Genomic DNA, 14,601 nt, shown 5'->3' on the forward strand with positions numbered 1-14,601 from the left:
ATCTATCTATCTATCTATCTATCTATCTATCTATCTATCTATCTATCTATCTAAGAAATTCTGGGCATTTTTCTCCTTAAGAATTCTATCATCTTCTCAACCTAGAACTGACCTTAATACTTGTATGTAATTAAATTGATATGAAAGCAAAAAAAAATTCTATCCATCCATCCATCCATCCATCCATCCATCCAATGTGTATGAGCATTTTTGTCTGCAAGTGTATCTATGTACTATGTGCATGTCTATTACAGTTGTGAGCTGTCACAAGATGCTGGGACCTGAACCCAAGTCCTCTGGAAAATCAACCAGTGCTGGATACACCTCTCCAGACTGTGAGGCAATTCTTAAACAACTCGAATATCACTGATGACTTAGCACATGGAAACGGGATTCTGACCTCACGGAAAGTTTCTCCAAGATGTTTTTTGTGCCACGGGAGGCGAGGATATGAGATAGAGGCTGAGGCTTCCTGAAGCAGAGAGAAATCCATATGGCAACACTCTCCACAAATTTTTCTTCAGTTTCACAACCTAACATTTCAAACTACCATTCCTTTAAAAAGAGTTATTTAAAACTTCAATATATGAAAAAGGCATCGACAGGTGGAAACTGACCAGCAAGGCTAACAGTCAGTACAGTACAGGTTACCATCTTATTTCAGCCTTAAACCCTGTAAGTTCCCTGTGACATCAGTGTGAAGGGAGAACTCATCCTGTGGTCCTCCAACAGTAAAAACAAGTTCTTTCTATTTAAGCCACAGTTGTAAGGTGTCACATCTGTCCTTGCAGTTCTGACATGCTGGGTCCCCAGACCTGGTACCACAGGAGTGGCCGAGAGGGACAGGGTAGCATACCAGCAAGAACCAAATGAAATCACTACAGCCAACATAAGTGCCAGGTGACTTATGGGTTAGGAATGACTTGACGGTTACTCCTTGGGCCTTCTTTGTGCTGTCTACACCCCCACCTCTACCTTCGCTTCTCTGAGGTCACAAAAGTGTAATGGTTGTCTGTGGCACAATGGTTCAGGGGACAAATATATCACACAAGGACAAATCCTAGATCTGCCATTTGTAAGCCACATAGCTTAAGCTAGGTTACTTAGCAACTCTGTCCCTGTCTTTCTGTATCCATAAAGTTGGCACGGTAAAGATCTAAGTCCCCGGCACATAAGCACTGTATGTGACTTTGACAATGATAATTCACGCTTAACTACACTGTGAACATATGAACTGGCAACTACTGAGAGCCTATGCAAGCAGAAGCTAACTGTTCCCCTAGACAGTCACACACAGAGCTCTCTAGAAAAAGTCCTTTTATTCTGGACCCTGAGGACCAGAGCCTACTCATTCCTTAGCAGTCATTGGAGTTTACCAAGGGAGCCAAACTCCTGGGACCCACACCAGGACTGGAAAGATACGTCACACAAAGAGGATACCTGAGTTTGTGTTAAACTGGTTTACGGAAACTCTGAGAATGGGTAGCACCCAACAGTCCGCAGTATCCAGCCATCCCGATCTTCAGCGCTTGTTTACTAAAGCTTGCACCTCCGCCCCTCGGTGGCCACTCCCACAGACTGCTCCTCTGCACCCTGCATCACACCTTTAAACGCTTTTAATTACTGTATAGAAGTCCTGGGCATCAACTCATTTATAATCTCGGGAGGATTTCAGGCTACATACCGCCACTTCTCTCTTGTTCTACCCCAACACAGTGTCAGCCAAGAGACAGAGAAGACCGCGGTCATGCTGGCTTGTTCCAACGTCTGTGTGGCCCTGGCGAAAGAATCAATTCCAAGACACTGAAAGAAAGAAAATGGAGGCCCAAGTGTTCCAAAGATCATATTGCATTCCTCCAAACAGAAACTTAAGACACAATGAGCCACGGAGTAAGCATAAGACAACAGCTGGGATGTTTTGCTCGAATCCCAGAGTATCAAGTTCTTTTATAAACATTTTCTGGTGGTGGCCATCCTTTCCAGGTGACCTTAACGCATGTTTATTCTGTCTATCTGGTAACCCAGCTTGGCACCAAGAAGTCACTCCAGGTCCACAGAGGCTTGTTATGAAAGAAAAGGGTGGGCCAAGTGGAACCGGAAGTAGGGAAGGCAGTGAGAGCGAGGGTGGGGTAGCAGCCAGTGCAGCTGAGAGTCAGCAATGACACAGGCAGATAAGTCATCAGGACACACTGAGAGACCTTCACACGCAACCTGAACTGTGACTTCGTTTATAGGAAGCTACAGTCTGGTGAGGAAGGCTGGCACAGGCCCAGCTGCCAGTGAGCAGCAGAGCAGGAACTGAAACTGGGTTTCCTGGTTGTCCAGGCGGAGCTCTCTCTCCACTGAGCACATCCCTTCTGCTCACAGGGCATGGGACGCAGCCAACCAACACCAGGACTCGGACAGCCAAGGGGAGCTCGGCAGACCACTGGCCGGTGTTGTGTGTTGACGGAGAAGCCAGGCAGGCGGCCACTCTTGTTCTCATATTGCTTTGCATGTATACATGGTGTACACACATGTATTCAGGTTCACGTGTGCACTTATGGGTGCAGGGGTTACATCAGGTGTCACAGTTTACTCTGGGGACTCCTGGCCTGTGGCTTCCACATGCTGGAATTGTAGGCAGGCCTCCTAACTCCCATTTACGGTTGAGGGACGGGGACTATGTTCTACTCTTGAAGTTACATGGGCTTTTCATGGCATCTCGCTGGGCTAGGAATCTATAGAGCACATAACCAGCCTAGCAGACAAGGCACTTAACCTTCTCAACCTGGGGGTCTGCCTATTCACGCCAGGATTCATAACAGCAGCAAAATTACAGCTATGAAGTAGCCACACAATAATTCTGTGGCTGAGGGACACCTCAACATGAGGGACTGTACCAAAGGGTCTCAGCATTAGTAAGGTTGCAGGTCACTACACTGGACAGTTTGTAGCAGAAAAGCTTTTGGTACAAGATCTCAGCATGCCTGCTCCCTGCCCTCCCTGCCTTCGCTCTTCATCACAGAAGGGCTGGAACTGGCTTTGGATACTTATCTTTGAGAGTCTTAGAGGAAATTGGTGAGGAAAGACCCTCCCCCAGTGGCCAAAGGTCAGCTCTGACCAATGCTGCTGTGCTTTTGCTGGTACAAAACCAGGGCTCCACATAATCTCTGGGCAGGGCTCTGCATGGTTGATGGGCCAGCCCTGGTTCCTTCCACAGCTGTTAGGACATCCAGCCTTTTGACAGGTGAGGACCCTGTGATTCAGCATCCACCTTGAATACTAAACAAAGAGCCAGCATGACTCGGACACGCTATTTTAACCACGGGTTTCTGATGTGCACAAATCATTCGAGCTTATCTCTCTTCTTATCCCAGGCACCTACATAGATGTTGAAGTCTCAGCTCTGCCTGCACCATGCCTGCCTAGATGCTGCCATGTTCCCACCTTGATGATAAAACATTGAACTTCTGAACCTGTAAGCCAACCCCAATTAAATGTTGTCCCTATCACAGTTCCCTTGGTCACGGTGTCTGTAAAGCCCTAAGACTCTAGGATTTGCTCTCTTTACCCCCTGAGTTCTATCCAATCCAAAAATAAAACCACACCTCCCAAGGGAAAGAAAGGGCTGACGAAAGCATCACAGCGCCCCCTTTCCCCCACATCCTAGCTCCACCTCTATCGGCCTCTGTCCTGTCTGTTCCTGCTACTGCCATCAATATCCATGGGAAACGTCCCCTGGCCTCTGGGCTGATAACTGTTCTAACATTTCCTTGATGCTCCCAGACCATCAAGGACACTTCCGCCTTCCCTCGATTATTTTTACAACTACTTGGTTTTCACTAAACTCAGTTTCTGTGGGGTTAGAATCATGACATTCACAGTTGCTTTCCCAGGGTCTAGTATCTTTCTAGTACATAGAATAAATATGTAAGTGTAAGGCATTATCATACATACACACTTTTTAGCTGGATTTTTTTTAAAGACAGCTTTCATGTATCTCAGGATGGCCTGGAACTCATTGTGTAGCCAAGAATGACTCTGAACTTCTGATCCTCCTGCCTCTGCCTCCTAAATGCCAGGATTCCAGGGTGCACCCCCCCCCCCCCAGGTTTTTGTGGTACTGAGGATTGAACCCCGGGCCCAGTGTTGGCTGAGCAAACACTCTACCAACTGACCTCCGTCTGCACTCCTCTCTTGCTCTCTTGGAAGGATTTCTACAGTGACATTGTAAATAGAAATTGATTTTAATTTATGAACTAAGAATCTGAGGCTTGTGGGGTCCCCAGGATATAACCGTCCTCACCCCAGTTTGCAGTTGGGTTTCACTACATTATCATCAGCTGTCTCTGGCAGTGTACACAGGGAAATTGAAAGAGGGTACTCTGGTACAGACAAACGGTGACTTGTATAAGAAAAACAAGTCTGAGAGACTTTCTGACCCTGGTGGGCTCACTGTTCTGAGAGCAGAGAGCTGACCAGTATGGAGACGAGGTTTACATTCATTCTTTTCTCAAGGGCCTTTTAGCCCTAAAGCTAGGCAGAAATGTCTGGTAGACACAAATTAGATCCAAACGTAGTTTATCTGATTATAAGGTCATGAAACAAACCCTTTGGTTAGCTGCCAACACTGCCTGAAACGTCTTGAAAGAGCTGGACATGGGATAGCCACAGCAGCTGGCAAACTAGACCCAGGGCTCATTCCTCACGAAGGCCCACAGAAAATGGTGAAGGGCTGGAGCTGGGGACAGCTGAGGGAACAGAGTTAGTTTGAGTCTTTGATCTTCTACAACCCTCTAGAGTATCTGAACTTCTCAGCCTAGGAAGTAGCTTTAGGGGTATCTCTACCCTAAGAACACCCAACACTAGGCCTCACCTCAAGAGGTGCTGCCTTGTTAGCCTAGGGTGTGTTGATATGTGGGCATACAAGCTGTCACAACAGCTTCTTTGATTCTATGCAGCCACAAGTGGGGCCTTGGGTATAATCAAAGTAGCTCACCTGTTGATTAAAAGTTAAGCCAAGATATGCAGTTATAACCTCTGATACCTGTGTGTGCCCGGTTTAAGACACTTAAGCAAAGACCTTGGGTATGGAAGGCCCCAGGTCTAAGTCACTTGAAGTGTTCCTCCACCTGGGAAACTTTCCAGCCTCTACAAACATTTCGGCCACAGGAAGCAGGCTTCCTTAAAAGGCTCTTAGGAGTTTTGTGAGCATGATGGTGTATCAATTTATCTCAGGATAGTTATTTATTAAAAGTAATTTATTTTATAAGGAACAATAAAGTACCCAGGGCCATTCTGAAACACTAATCTTTCTGCACTAGGTTCTGGTGGCTTCCTCGAGCCAGAGACTGAGTTTAGTTTTTCTTCTGCTTGACTCTGGGTTGAGGGTGTCAGGTCTGAATGGATTTACTGCCTGTGTGATCCACAGCTAATTTACCTGCCGGATTCAGCTTCAATCTCAGCTCCTTACACATAGGAGGGAGGTGTTCTCTTTGTAGTTTATGGGAACTGGGAAATATCTAGAAAATGCCAAGACGTTTGATGAATAATGCTTAGCTTCCCCTCTGCTTCTCGGTGGTGAGGCACAATCCTACCCCCAATTCACACTGATCTTCTCTCCCTCCTCCCTCCCCCCTCCCCCCTCTTGTTCCCTCCCTCCCTCCCTCCCTCCCTCCCCTCCTCCAGACTCCCCCACTCAGCCAATGAGGATCTTCCTGCCTTGCCTCCGTATGGAATGCTGGGATTATAGGTGCGTCCCACCAGTCTGATGCATCTGACAATGGAAATGGAACCTGAGGCTTGTATGCTAAGCAAGCATACTACTCTAGACCCCAAATGCCCCTCCTTGGGCTATGTGTCTGTCGGCCACTCTTCTAGCTTTCCTCCTGTGAACTGTTTCAGATTTGCTAAATGTTTAGAATGGGCTCACCTCCATAGTATCAGCGGACTTTGCTACAGTGAACGTATTGTATCAACAGCCACTTGCTGGCTCGTGTTAAATGTTTAAAGGCTTTTAGGAGTCCAACATTTCCCTTGCCAGTTCCTCAGGGACAGCCGTGGAAGCTGGGTGGCAATTCCTTTTGTTACTGCTTGTGCCAGGAGAGGTAGCCAGATCCTCGCTGTCCCTTCCCTGCATCCGGCACACACAGGCTGCTCTTCTTCCCAAACCAACCTCTGCTGTGTTTGCACAGCTGCTGTGTCTGTGACTTGGGCTTGACAATACAACACAACACCACGGAAATCCAAAGAGAGACAGCTAAGGCGGACGGGGCAAACAAGGTCCCTGCAAACAGACCAGTCAGCTCCTATAACTCCCTCCTCTTAAAATCCAAAACAACAAAGGCCACAAAACGGAAACAGCACATCTTCACAGGAAACTCTGTGAAAATGACATGTTACAACAAACACCCAGCCCACTGTCAAGGACACGGCAGGTACTCAATAAGTGGCGGTGCTAATTCCTATCATCAGTGTGGCATGGTAACTTCCTGTTTGAGGAATGTCCTTTGGGGCTGGAAAACTTGATTTCCCCATGCCTGGCTTGGCCATCCTCACGCCCTTGAGTCTCCAGCCTTCTCTTTCTAAGCTCCAGGGCGTGCACTTTAAAAAACTGTGTCAAGAGTCCCAGCCCTGCATTTTAGATCCTGCTCAGTGTAGAGCTCAGGGCCTTGGGCCAGGCTCAAGACTGTGGATATCTGCCCCCTTTCTATAAGGTAATGAATGACATTACCCACATGGTTTCTTTCTAAAGATATCTTTTATTATGTTTAGTGTATGTGTGTGTATGCACATGTTTGCACACTCGTTCACACTCATTTACAGGTACTGCAGGGTGCACGTAAAGTTCAGAGTACAACCATCTCAAGCTAATTTATTACTTCTACCAGGTAGCTCCTGGGGACTCAAGTCAGGTCCTAAGGCTTGGGTCTAACTGCTTTCACCTGCTGAGCACCTCACCAGTTCTAGACAACAGGATTTCTAAGGTCTCTTTCTGATCCAAAGGTTTATGACCCCATCTTCTCAGCCTCTTCAAGGCTGTCTTGTTCTCTGGTCGTCCTCTCTGCCTTTCTTCTCACCTACAGGGAGTTGTCTTTCACTAACCTATCCCCACATCCTGACTTCTGTCTCCAAGTCTGAATGTTTACCGCTGGTGCCGCACATTTATAACAGATCACGTGAGGCATGGATTTGGGTCAGGGGCTAGGCAGAGCAAGTCTGGAAACCTAAAATTCATTCTTTAATTTGGATCTAAAATGCACCCTCACCTCAAGACCCATGTGTCATCAGATACACAACGCAGGGAAGGAGACTGACCCTTCAGGCGTTGAGCCTGGAGGATGGAAACTGGGTCACTCAAGGTCTTCCCGAGAAGGGATCACTGTGGCTTCTGCCTTTGTGCTCCTCCCTCTGGTTTCACAGCAGAGGTGGACAGGTAGCTCCTACCGCATACTCCACCATTATACAGAGAGCGGCCACTGGTCCAATACAAAGCCAAACACCAATAGCTGGAAACCTGAACCCATGAGCCCAAATAAACCTTTCCTGTAAAAGCTGCCCGCCTGGTATATCCCATCACAGTCCCGGGTTAATTGATGTGCACGTATTTGCCGCTCTATTAGAAAAAAAGTATTAGTTAACTAGAGTAACAGGACATTAAGACCATAGTATACAACACTGTTTCAACACTGGTTGCTTGGAGATGTAATGGCTACACTAGGAAACACATTTAATATACGTCTGCTGATACAGCTTTTGTTTCTCAGTACTTCCCACAGGCAAGTTACATCCATAAAACTGAGTGATATTCTAGAGTACCAGGCTTGGAGACACTGTCCTGAGCCTTTCAATTATACACTGATGCATAGTGCTTTACACACGCGCACACACACACACACTATCTCTCTTTCACACACACAGTCACACACACACAGAGACACACAGGAGATCGCTAGAACCATAAAAGAATAAGGCATGATTATTCACTTTTGTACGTTTGTAGTACTCTTTCAAGATTTCTAAAAATAATTTAGCTTTCGGAAGTTCAAGGTCTCACTAGCTCTTTAGAAGCCCAACTGTGACATAAAATGAATTGTGTCATCTATAAATAGAAACTTGTATTTTATAGTTAAAATTACAAAAGTAAAATCTGTTCACACAGAAAGCTAGGAACTAAAAATAAGCTGAAACAGAATGGGTAGGTGCACTCACTCTGTGTAAATCCATCACACCTTCACTCACCTTTTCCCTGCTTATTCAGAGCTACTTGCTGCAAATGTAAGCTGTGTGTGTGTGTGTGTGTGTGCACATGCGCGAGTGCACAAAATATCCAACAAATAACTTCAAGTAATTTGTTTAAACAGTTGGAGAAAGCACACTAACTTTGACAGGTCTTATAATAAAAAATAAATAAATTGTACTTAAACGCCAGCTTACGGAGGTCACTCTATGGACATACTGGGCCATATCTTTTTGGGTAGCAATATAAAAGTTCACCTTATGCTCAGACATATTGTTATCCTTTTAAAGTTACATAATAATTGTTTGTCAAACACGGTCACTGTAGGACCACGTTCTGTTTCTTAGTTGCCCAGCGCACCTCTGTGCCCAGGCAAGCACCCAGCCCCTGAAACTGCTGACTAAAAGCTGAGTGGTGCGGGGTGGGGGAGCTCTTTGGGGTTCCCTTTATAAGAGATCTTCATCCGTAGACACACTTGGGTCCCAGGGAGGATAATGTGAGAACACCTGTTGCTGGAAATGCAGGGTTTTCCTTTTGTCTCTAACAGGACCTCTTGGGCCATTTAAGTGAATAGATTCCCTCACCTATAGGATATATAATTATTTAGATTGTTCTTATAAACATATTTATACCACTTGCACACAAGTAGTAAACATATAACACCATTAATTTTCTATAATTCCATTTACTTAATATTGTGCTGGAAATACACATTAACTTTATCTCCTTGGTTTACTTTGTACTCAATTCCCTTCCAGCAAATTCCTTTTCTTGCTGTGGTTATTATCTGGTTTGGTTTGGTTCCATTAGGACAGTGCCTCAATTTGTAACCCAGGCTGTCCTGTAATTTACAAAGTAGCCCAGGCTGGCACTGACTTTATTATCCTCTAGTCTTAGTTTCTCAAGCGTGAGGATGAGAGGCATGAGCCAACCAACCCTTGTCAGCCTCGTCATTATCCATGGCTATCAATTTTACTAATTAAACAGAAAACAGGTTTGTCTAAAACTAAATAATTCAAGGTTAGCGGACCTGCCTAAAAACAGTGTTTATAGAAAGGGCTTTCGTACAGAGTTTCCTGTGTTCTGAAAGTTGATGCTCAACAGATAAACAGAAATCACACGCCCCTGTTCTTCCGAGTTGTCCTCCAAGTGTCTCCTCTGAGATGACAGCAGTGAGAGATGAGAAGGAAACAGGGGCTGCTACAGCAAATGATAGCGTCTGTGGCTTAACCTAACAAACATTCCTCTCTGTCCTAAAGGGCAGAGCCTGAGGTCTGGATGCCAGCAGGGCTGGACTCTGGTAAGAGCTCTTCCAGGCTGTCCCTGTGCATGGCAGAAAAGGCCAGGGAAGCTCTTTGGGCTCCTTTTACAAGGGTATGGGTCTCACCAGTGAGGCTGAAGCCCTTCGCCTAATACCAGGGCTTTAAGTTTCAACAAAGGCATTGCATGTAGGACATAAAGGTTTAGGCGGGAACAGGAGCTCTCTGCTTCCAGAATGTATTATCACCAACAAGAGGTTCAGCATATTCAGAAAGGCGCTAACTCCCCACAACATGAATTCTGCTACCAAAGCACAAGAATCCAAACTGCTAATGGCATCGCTCCTCAGATGTATCTCACAGAGGGTCACCTCCCATCACTTCTTACTAAAGTTACAGTAACAAAATGCCAGGGAGGAGAGCAGAGCAGAGACCAATGGAGAGCAGAGCCCAGGACAACATTCTGTATCAGATGTTACAACATCTGACACAGATGGCACTGATGGGTTTTCTACTGCAGGGGCCTGGCATCTGTCTACTCCAGGGAAAGGTGCACTTGGGGACCGAATGACCCCCATCAACCCTGGAGAACATTTCCAGTGTCTTCTTTTGCTTCGTTTGCAGGTGACACACACTGTTCCCAGGGGAATGCTTTTCTTGCAATCCTGGCTCTGTCTTTCTTCCTAGCTATCTGAAAAAATTAGGTCAAATTTGAAGCATAAAATTGGATATTTTCTAGAGTCAAAGAGCTTTGAGTGAAGCTGGGGGGGAGGGTGTGCATGGTGGTGCAAACCTTTAATCTCAGCACTTGGGAGGCAGAGGCAGGTGGATCTCTTGTGAGTTCGAGGCCACCCAGGTCTACAGAGTGAGTTCCAGGGCAGCCAGGGCTACAGAGAAACCCTGTCTAGAAAAAAGTAATAAACAAACAAACAGACGGCTTTGAGTGTAACTGTCAAGCACCTGAGTTCCAGGGCAGGGCTACAGAGAAACTCTGTCTCCAATCAATCAATCAATCAATCAATCAATCAATCAATCAATGGCTTTGAGTGTATTTGTCAAGCACCTGAACTCTGTAATCACGCTGCAGGCCACAGAAAGCCCTTCTGCTCTTTAAGTGTGCCAGGCCACGTGCCTCAGGACCTCTGAGGGACTGCATCCACAGATCCTGTCATGGCCTCTGCTGTCTCTCCACTTCAGTCTCCTTCAACCGTCATCTTCCCACAGATGCCCTTCCCAACTGGCCTCCGCCCACTATGATGTTTTCATACCTCTGGTAACCATTTAAAGGATTTTTATGACTAATTTGCTTGTGTATCCAAAAGGTAAGACCTTAGCATGTTAGAGAGTGCCTAAAGTCTCTGTGTAATTTACCTTTAAAACAAAACAAAACAAAACAACACCCACCCTGGACTCTGTCTCTACAGCCTTGGAACTTCCTATTTAGACCAGGCAGGCCTCTAGCTAAAAGGTCCTCCTACCATTGCCTCCGAGCTGCTAAGATCAAAGGCGAGCGTGCTCCACCATGTCCTGCTGGCCTGTTTGTAAGGAGAAGTACAAGTGGGGTTCAGGTTCCTGGCTTAGCTGCAGCAGCACTATTGAAAAGTGCTTTTTGTGTCCTGAGCATCCTACAGGACAGGCACACATGGTGGATGGGCTGGAGGTCACGAGTCAGCGTAGGAAAGACCTGAGCAACAAGCTATGTTTGTTGCTCATGGGAATCAGCTTTTGAGCAATTCTCAGGTAACAGGCATTACACATAGTGGGATGCGGGCCAAGAGATCAAAGGTCAAAGGTCCACTGTAGGAGAGAGAGCACAGGCCAGGGAGGAGAACTGGGAGGGCAAGCAGTGTTCCAGAACAGGATTCTTCAAGCCATGAGGACAGGCACATAGCTGATCCATAAGGTCTGATGAAAAGCAGGATTTTAGCTCAGCACCAGACACATCACAAGAATAATGTTGGGTATTATGATAATTATAATTGATATCATGGTTACTATGACTATTAATAAGAGAATGCACCATCAGATGTCGCCTAGCAAAGTATTCCAATTAACACATGAGAACCAAGTGGTGAAAATGGAAAACTCACCATCAGGCAAACACTCGTGGAAATGGCTGCCTGGCTGCCGAGGGCCACATGCTGAGCTCAGCCGGCAGACGCATAATGAAAATCAAGACACCAGCATGGCCCACAGTGTTTCTCCACCATACACTTACCGTGGAGGAAAAGCAGCAGCTTTAAAATGGGCTGAGCACAGACTGTTATGTGCTGGCCCCAGTGACAAGATGCATCAGTGTCACAGCTGCCTGCGTGTCTTCATATGATAAACTGGGAAGAGAATGGCACTTCTGTGGCCTCTTAGCTAAAAATGTGAGGCCAACATCTAATCATGGGATACCAGAATGCCCCAAACCACAAGGGTACCTCGATGGCCAGCAGGCTTCAAGAGAATCTGAGGAACTAATTAGGACTGGGGGAGGGAGGGTTAGGAACTGTGTGAAATCTGCACACAGAATGAGGACTGATGGGAAATTTGGTGGGATTTGAGGCAAAAGATGACCTGACTGGTTAACATGGATGCTACCTTCTGCTTCCGGCATCATGAGACACACGTGACATTAACCTCGGGAGAAGCTGGGTAAAAGGTATCTGAGAATTCCATGCATGGTTTGTGTGACTTTTCCTTAAGTCTAAAATGTTTCAAAACCGAACATTGAAATAATGGATGTAGCAGAGCCAGGAACTGGAGATTCTGACTGAGATACAGGGGATGAAGAGAGGCTGAGTCAGACCTGAATTTTGGCTTCTGGGATTCGAGGCCAAAAGATGTAAGGAAAATAGACAAAAGTGCACAGAGCCCAGGGCTATGAATACCAGAACCTTGACTCTAACCAGAAAGAGAACTGTTCTGGTTTGAACAGTGCCTCTAGGGTGGAGTTGGTCCAGTTCTTGGTGACTCAGCCATAGAGCTAAGAGCACTCACTAACAAGTCCTTGCAACACAGAGGCCCCAGGCCCGGGTGCCCAGGGTGTGCTATACTTCTTCCTACAATGCTCCTGAAGCATTTCAGGTGAGGGCAGGGGAAAAAGGTCTCACTATCTAGACAAGGCTAGCCTTAAATGCATAATCCTCCTGCCTCAGTTTTCCTTGTGTTGTGAGTTTCTGAAGCCTCCTGTTAAAAATAAACATTTAAGAAAATACAATACAGTTTCAGGTTTATAGAAGAGTCATGAGTATCACCAAGGGTTACAATTTACCACATACTTGGTTTCCTCTGTTGTTAAGATCTCACGTCAGTGTGGCACATTTGTCAAAATGCATCTAGTACAAACAGCAAGACACTGTAATGTCCAGTCTGTTGATTTCCTATGGGTACTTTCTATCCAGGATCCTGTGCAGGGCATGTGACATTCACTACTGCCATCTCCTAAGGTTCCTATTGTTTCCTACAATTTCCTGACTTTCTTTGTTGATAACTTTGACCATTTTTTGAGAAGTATTGGTCAAGTATTTTGTTGGATGGTTTGTCTAAGGCTATGGGTTTCAGGGAGGTGAAAGGTTACCCCACTTTTTGCTATGAACAAACGTGTAGCTTTGTTTTACAATAAAAAGTCATGGTATGTGTGCTTGTTTGCATGTCAACCTCAAACATATTTCCCTCTTGTTAAGCAGGCTGCACATGTGTCATTTTATGGGCTGCACATGAATACATGTGTTTCAAAACAGAAGTCAAAGAGGACTAAGGATGTAGCTCTTGGCGGGTGCTTGCCCACAGCCCCTGGACAAAGCACCACAACAGCGCAATCTCCTGTGAAGAAAGAACAAGTCAAGAAGTCACCTAAATGTCCGAGAAACACCTGTTCCACCTTAGGAAAACCCCCGTAACAGAAACTGGAGGATACACAAAAAAATACTGTGACTGTTTGCCTGCTCGGCCTCCACAGCCTGAAGTCTGATGGAGGAGGTGCTTTCCTGTCCAGGGTTCATGTTCATTCCATCTAAGTAAACCGAGAGGAGACAGACACACGTACCCATGACAGCAGCAGGAGAGTCCTCAGAGCTGCTGTGTACTGCCACTTGCTGTCCTTTCCCAGGGGACTGGACACAATGAAACCTTCCAGCAGACAGATACTCTGCTACCAGAGCACATGAATACAATTATAAAACTACTGTGTCCTAATGTCATACTTACTATGAAATAGAAATAAAATGGGAGCAGAGCACTAGTTACCATGGTTGAGATCCTGGGTTCGATTCCCAGTCCAACAGGAACAATGACGGGAAGAAGAGGGTCTGTGTCAGGATCCCAGTTTTCTTGGTCATTCCTTAAAGGAAGATGGATCTCCAGACTCTCATGACCCATAGTGTATGCATGTATGAGTATTCCTTGATAGAATAAACACTATGGATAGCGCTTTAGGCAGGAAGACACACGTGAGTCACACAGGCAATATGACTGTGCCTTTTATGTCTTACGTCAAAGTGACCAATGTCAGATGTGACTGAGAAAGAGAGCTTGTGCGAAGTAGTCATGGGAAATGAAGTAAAGGGAAGGGTTTATTTATTTAGCCAGGGGTCAAAGGGCACGGAAGCTAAAAGGGAGTTTGCTTTATTTAGTAGGTAACGGAGAGTGCAGATTCACACTGACATGAAAGAGCTTTAGAAAGTGAAATCCCTGGCTCAGAGACACAAGGAAGGCTGGGTGCGGTGGCTCTCGCCTAGAAGTCCAACTCCGAAGGGTGAAGCCGAAGCACGCCTTGAGTTTGAGGCAGGAGAGCAAGGGACGGTGTGGGGCAGAGAGGGGGCTGCAGCTAAAACTCTGCAGGAACCGGTGGGGCTGGGGCAGAATAGGGAAAAGGTTGCGTTTAAAAGGGACAACCTTGGTGGGAACTGTGATAGCTTCAAACAGAAACAAAGTCCAGGGCACCAAGGTCGCACAGGGAATGCCTCAGGAACCGAGTGTGTTATTTAGTTATTCATTTGCAGACTGCACTTCTCTGGGTCAGGCTGTGTGTGATGGGCCTTAGTGAGCCTCACTTCTCTCTCCACCCTCCCAACTTGGGGAGTAACTATGGTTTTAGTTCAGGATGGAGACTTGGACATACACAGAAGCTTGTGA

General features: G+C 46.1%; 1 protein-coding gene across 2 annotated transcripts in view; it reads right to left on the reverse strand.

Moving 5' to 3' along the window:
• The window catches only part of Lrrc8d (leucine rich repeat containing 8 VRAC subunit D), a 111,171-nt gene that overhangs the window by 22,097 nt on the left and 74,473 nt on the right, over positions 1-14,601 (reverse strand). Inside the window, exon 3 of one of the 2 annotated variants that reach the window (XM_028782427.1) lies at positions 1,685-1,803. The exons of the other annotated variant lie outside the window; for it this stretch is intronic. The gene's annotated coding sequence lies outside the window, so the exon portion shown is untranslated. The remainder of the gene's footprint in view (positions 1-1,684; positions 1,804-14,601) is intronic. 2 annotated transcript variants of the gene reach the window in all.

Source organism: Grammomys surdaster, unplaced genomic scaffold (assembly GCF_004785775.1).
Source record: "Grammomys surdaster isolate TR1022 unplaced genomic scaffold, NIH_TR_1.0 751, whole genome shotgun sequence".
Classification (NCBI taxonomy): domain Eukaryota; kingdom Metazoa; phylum Chordata; class Mammalia; order Rodentia; family Muridae; genus Grammomys; species Grammomys surdaster.